The 6,035-nt window shown below is 46.8% G+C and overlaps 1 pseudogene; it reads left to right on the plus strand.

Annotated features, from left to right (window-relative positions):
* Nucleotides 1–3,859: 3,859 nt before the first annotated feature.
* Nucleotides 3,860–5,506, plus strand: LOC124647868 (annotated as a pseudogene).
* The last annotated feature ends 529 nt before the right edge of the window (nt 5,507–6,035 follow it).

A 6,035-nucleotide genomic window follows, 5' to 3' on the forward strand; every position in this document is an offset into this window, starting at 1 on the left:
TATAAGATCATCTCGAAGATCCTTGCAAATAGGTTGAAGTTGATCTTGGATGCTATCATCTCTCCAAACCAAAGTGCTTTTGTCCCAGGGCGTTTGATCACGGAAAATATTCTGTTGGCCTATGAATGCACACATTATATGAAGTCCAGGAGACGGGGGAAGGAAGGCTATGCATCAGTCAAGTTGGATATGAGCAAGGCCTATGATAGAGTTGAATGGCCCTTTGTGGAGAGAATGATGAGGAGACTTGGTTTCGCGGAGAGATGGATTAATTTGATCATGATGTGTGTGACAACAGTGAAATATCAAATTCGAATAAATGGTTCACTAACTGATGAGATTATTCCACAAAGAGGATTGAGACAAGGAGACCCCCTCTCGCCATACCTTTTTCGTTTTTGTGCTGAAGGTTTCTCAGCACTAATGAACCATGCGGAGGAAGATGGAAGTTTGGAAGGAATCTGTATATGCAACGCTGCGCCGAGTTTTAATCACCTCTTATTTGCAGATGATTCTTTGGTACTTATTAAAGCTACTAGCGAAAGTGCCAGGACGCTGCAGAATGTGCTACAACTATATGAGATGTGCTCGGGGGCAAACCATTAATTTTGACAAATCGTCAGTCATGTTCAGTGAGAATACGAGTAATGCAAGAAGGAACCAGGTCATTGGCGAGCTGCATATCAGAGCTGAAGCTAGGATAGAGAAGTACTTGGGACTACCAATCTATGTTGGAAGATCCAAATCAAAAGTGTTTGCATATCTTAAGGATAGGGTATGGAAGAAGATTCAGGGTTGGAAGGAGAAGATGTTGTCTAAAGCTGGGAAAGATATCTTGATAAAGGCATGTGCGCAAGCCATTCCAGCGTTTGCGATGTCCTGTTTTGATCTTACTAAGACACTATGTGAGGATATTAGTACGATGATATGTCGCTACTGGTGGGCTCAGCAGGAGAATGAGAACAAAATTCATTGGTTGAGCTGGGAGAAATTGACAAAACCGAAGAGCAAAGGAGGACTTGGCTTCGGAGAACTTTATGGTTTAACATGGCTATGTTATCAAGGCAAGCATGGAGACTACTGGATAATCCAAACTCGATGTGTGGCAGGGTGCTTAAAGCAAGATACTTCCCTACTTCTTCTATCCTTGAGGCTACTGCAGCACCTGGTATTTCTTACACATGGCGTAGCATTCTTAAAGGTGTGTCACTACTCAAGGAAGGCTATGCATCAGTCAAGTTGGATATGAGCAAGGCCTATGATAGAGTTGAATGGCCCTTTGTGGAGAGAATGATGAGGAGACCTGGTTTCGCGGAGAGATGGATTAATTTGATCATGATGTTTGTGACAACAGTGAAATATCAAATTCGAATAAATGGTTCACTAACTGATGAGATTATTCCACAAAGAGGATTGAGACAAGGAGACCCCCTCTCGCCATACCTTTTTCGTTTTTGTGCTGAAGGTTTCTCAGCACTAATGAACCATGCGGAGGAAGATGGAAGTTTGGAAGGAATCTGTATATGCAACGCTGCGCCGAGTTTTAATCACCTCTTATTTGCAGATGATTCTTTGGTACTTATTAAAGCTACTAGCGAAAGTGCCAGGACGCTGCAGAATGTGCTAAAACTATATGAGATGTGCTCGGGGCAAACCATTAATTTTGACAAATCATCAGTCATGTTCAGTGAGAATACGAGTAATGGAAGAAGGAACCAGGTCCTTGGCGAGCTGCATATCAGAGCTGAAGCTAGGACAGAGAAGTACTTGGGACTACCAATCTATGTTGGAAGATCCAAATCAAAAGTGTTTGCATATCTTAAGGATAGGGTATGGAAGAAGATTCAGGGTTGGAAGGAGAAGATGTTGTCTAAAGCTGGGAAAGATATCTTGATAAAGGCATGTGCGCAAGCCATTCCAGCGTTTGCGATGTCCTGTTTTGATCTTACTAAGACACTATGTGAGGAGATTAGTACGATGATATGTCGCTACTGGTGGGCTCAGCAGGAGAATGAGAACAAAATTCATTGGTTGAGCTGGGAGAAATTGACAAAACTGAAGAACGAAGGAGGACTTGGCTTCCGAGATCTTTATGGTTTTAACATGGCTATGTTATCAAAGCAAGCATGGAGACTACTGGATAATCCAAACTCGATGTGTGGCAGGGTGCTTAAAGCAAGATACTTCCCTACTTATTCTATCCTTGAGGCTACTGCGGCACCTGGTATTTCTTACACATGGCGTAGCATTCTTAAAGGTGTGTCGCTACTCAAGGAGGGTTTGGTATGGAGGATTGGTGATGGAACACAAGTAAACCTGTGGTCGGACCCTTGGCTTCCTCGGGATGGTTCGAGGCTTCCCATTACCCCAAGGCGACAGAGTTTACTCACCAAGGTTCATGAACTAATAAATCCAGCTACTGGCCAATGGGATGAGGAATTGGTACGTGACACATTATGGGATGCAGATGCTAACATTGTTCTGAAAATCCCAGTTAGGGAAGATTTTGAAGATTTCCCGGCATGGCACTATGATGAAAAGGGGGTCTTTACAGTCAAGTCAGCATGTCACCTATACATGACTGTCAATTACCCAGATAACCCAGGTGGATCAGGTAATGGTGATGCGCAAATTCAGTGGAATAATATTTGGAAGCTGGCAGTAGTTCCAAAGATCAAACAATTCATGTGGCGGTTGGCCCATAACAGTCTACCTCTGAAGATGAGCATCAAGAGGAGAGGGATAGAATGTGACACGCTGTGTGTCTGCTGCGGAAGATTTGATGAGGACGGAGCTCACCTTTTTCTCAAATGTAAGGAGGTAAGGAAGGTTTGGAAATTAATAGGGATGGAGGATGTCTGTGATCGAATGTGCGCATACAGTACTGCAGCTTCTGTGGTGCAAGAAATACTCTGTCTCAAAGAGGCCGACAGGATTTTGGTCTGTTGTACTCTATGGCGCTGGTGGACTACAAGGAACAAACTAAATTCAGAGGGACTGGAACTGTCGGTGGAGGGTACTGTGAAACAGGCTAATTACTGGGCGGCCGAATCGCGACAGTACTGTAAGAGGATTCAGATGATGGGAGTCGGCACTAGCGGGGTGATGAACAAGCCACAATGGTGTCCACCATCGGGAGATGTGCTTAAACTAAATTCTGATGGATCATTTTCAGCGGAAACAGGTACTGGAGGATGGAGCTTTGTTATTCGAGACCAACATGGCGTGGTCAGAGGATCTGGTGCTGGTTTTCTGGCGCAAGCGGGCAGCGCTGCTTATGCTGAAGCACACACATGTCAAGAAGCTCTGTCAGCGGCAGCAAGTTGGGGCATGGGACATGTCCATGTTGAATCGGATGCCCAAAATCTAATCAAGGCCCTCCAGGAGACAAGTTTCGATCGCACCGAAGAAGGGATCGTATATCGGGACATGCGTGCTTTCTTACGTCTGAATTTCATGTCTGTTTCCTTTTCGTTTTGCCCAAGGGCATGTAATGTTTTGGCACATGAATTAGCAGCTCTTGGTGTGCGTAGGAGAGAGATCCAGTCGCTGTGGCTGAACTTTTTGGCTGCTGATGTATTTGTTCTGAAGATCAGCATGTCTGCTGTGTCTGTTAAGTAATGGAATCAGGTGTTCCAGCTCAAAAAAATATATATATAAGGGGGTCAAAGCCTATTTCGAGAAGGCCCAAATACTCAAGGCCGGGATATTGCCGGATAACCTACTCCTACAATGTTTGCTCCACGAGTCCACGTTCCAATAAATTTGCCAACAACCTGCAGCTCCAGAGGCCAGAGCACTATAGGTCGCGTCCCCGATCGCGAACGGGATCAAGGAGCGGCGAACTGATCAACCGATGATGGCGCCGGAGCCGGCCGCGGGGCTACCCGAAGACGTCCTCGCGGAGGTCCTAGGGCGCCTCCCGCCGCTCGTCCTGGCCGCGTCCCGGCGGGTCTGCAGGGCGTGGCGCGACGCCATCGACGCCCGCCTGCGCGGCCACCTGCTCTCGCGCTCGGTGCGCGGGATCTTCATCAAGTTCATCGGCCATTGCTTCTCGGATTTCTTCTCCCGTCCCTCCACGGGGCCGGCGATCTGCGGAGGGCTCGACTTCCTGCCCAGCGAAGGCGTCAAGGTCACGGATCACTGCAACGGGCTCCTGCTCTGCGGCGATCGGCAGCGTGACTACGTCGTCAACCCGGCCACGCGGCGGTGGGCGCGCCTGCCCCGACGCCCTCCACCGCAGATGCCGGGGTTCGGCCACAGCGCCTACCTCGCGTTCGATCCCGCCGTGTCGCCACACTACCAGGTTTTCATGATCCCACGCCTGCCAGGCGCCAGCGAATCGAATGACAACGCCTTGCTTGAATCGGAGTGGCCTCCCGCGTCCTACGTGCTGCATGTGTTATCGTCGACGGCCGGCCAGTGGGAAGAGGAGACCTTTCTTCGGGAAGGGAGGCCGCGGGGATCGTCGCAGACATGGATTCCGATCTATGGTACGATCGATATCATGCCGTCTACTGGCGAAGCACGCTCTACATCCATTGCCAGCATGGCTATATTACAAGGTACTACTATATGCTATACTATATAGCTCCATCTCCTCCCTTCGTAGTTCTCCTCTAATCTAATAAAAATATATAAGATTCACTCTTCTTGTTATTAATTCGTCTAATTTTGCAGAATGTCCTTGTCAGATCACACATACAAAGTAATTAGACTACCGGCTGCCGATGAGTTGAGAGGATATCCCAACTACTATTTGGGGAGATCGCTGAAAGGGGTCTATTGCACAAAAGATAATTTATGGAACGGGCTTCAGCTTTGGCACCTCGATGAATCACGCCATCAAACAGAATGGGTGTTAAAGCATGACATCGATCTCACCTCTTTTGCGCGCAATCTCTACGCGTTTGACTATCGTAAGAGGTATGGGGAGGATCGTGCTCAAAAAATAGGCGGACCATGGATCCTACAGGACGTTAACTATCGTAAGGGCATGGAGGAATATCGTAGCCCTTATTACAGAGCACCACTGGAAGAAAAATATGACTGGAACTCTGACGAGGATAACTTTCTCGACATCGAAGATGTTGTTCAAGGAGGATATAGTGGAGATTATCGTTTCCTTGGGTTTCACCCTTATAAGGAGATTGTCTATCTGGAATTATGCATGGGAAGAGGAGTGGCCTATGACTGGAATAGCTCAAAATTTCAGGACTTGGGCTGTATAGAACCAAGAGACCACCATTACGTCGAAGAAGGGATAACCGCATCTTTCCCGTACACGCCTTGTTGGATGGGCGAGTTTCCTGGAAACGAATTGGAATCTCTACTTGAAGATGAGGCGATAGCTAGAAGAAAATTGGAACGGGAAGCTCAGCTAGAAGATCACTCCAACTTTAGCTTCGTGGACGAGTACGAGCTGCACAAGCTCCGTGGGCGCGCCAAGAGGGAAAAGGATTCTGTCAGCAAAATTCGTCGCAGACGCCGCGTCACAGCACGGTAGGAACCCACCTTCACCAACATGATGCTCAAGGCGCCCAAGTTCAACATTGGCAAGGTAATCCAGGAGATAGTCAGCTTGCATCGCTGGATCTAGCCTACTTGATTAGTTTTCTGGAATCCAAAATGAGCAGGTACGTGCAAATAATTTGGAATACCAAGTTGAAGATGTGCACAAATCGGACAGCACAATCATGTTTGAGGCCATGCACTTGCAACTTGTTGATGCAAAATAAAGTTTTAGACCCTGTTCGTGTACCCTGTATTTGCTTCGAACAAGACAACCATGTCTACCAGTAATTCTTTAGGACCGGTGTGCTTTATTATTTATATATACAAATGAAAAGTAAATAGTGTGCATGCCCACGAGGAGTTACTCGAGCTATTTTTTACCGGCATGTGGATCCAGACTAGATTGGCAAACAGTTATTCGATGAAAGAACTAGACTTGTAAAATTACTGAACAGTTATGATACATACATAAAACCACAAACCCAGTTCACTGTTTACACATTCATTAATTACTGAAGTAT

Source organism: Lolium rigidum, chromosome 4, assembly GCF_022539505.1.
Source record: "Lolium rigidum isolate FL_2022 chromosome 4, APGP_CSIRO_Lrig_0.1, whole genome shotgun sequence".
In the NCBI taxonomy this organism is placed as follows: Eukaryota; Viridiplantae; Streptophyta; class Magnoliopsida; order Poales; family Poaceae; genus Lolium; species Lolium rigidum.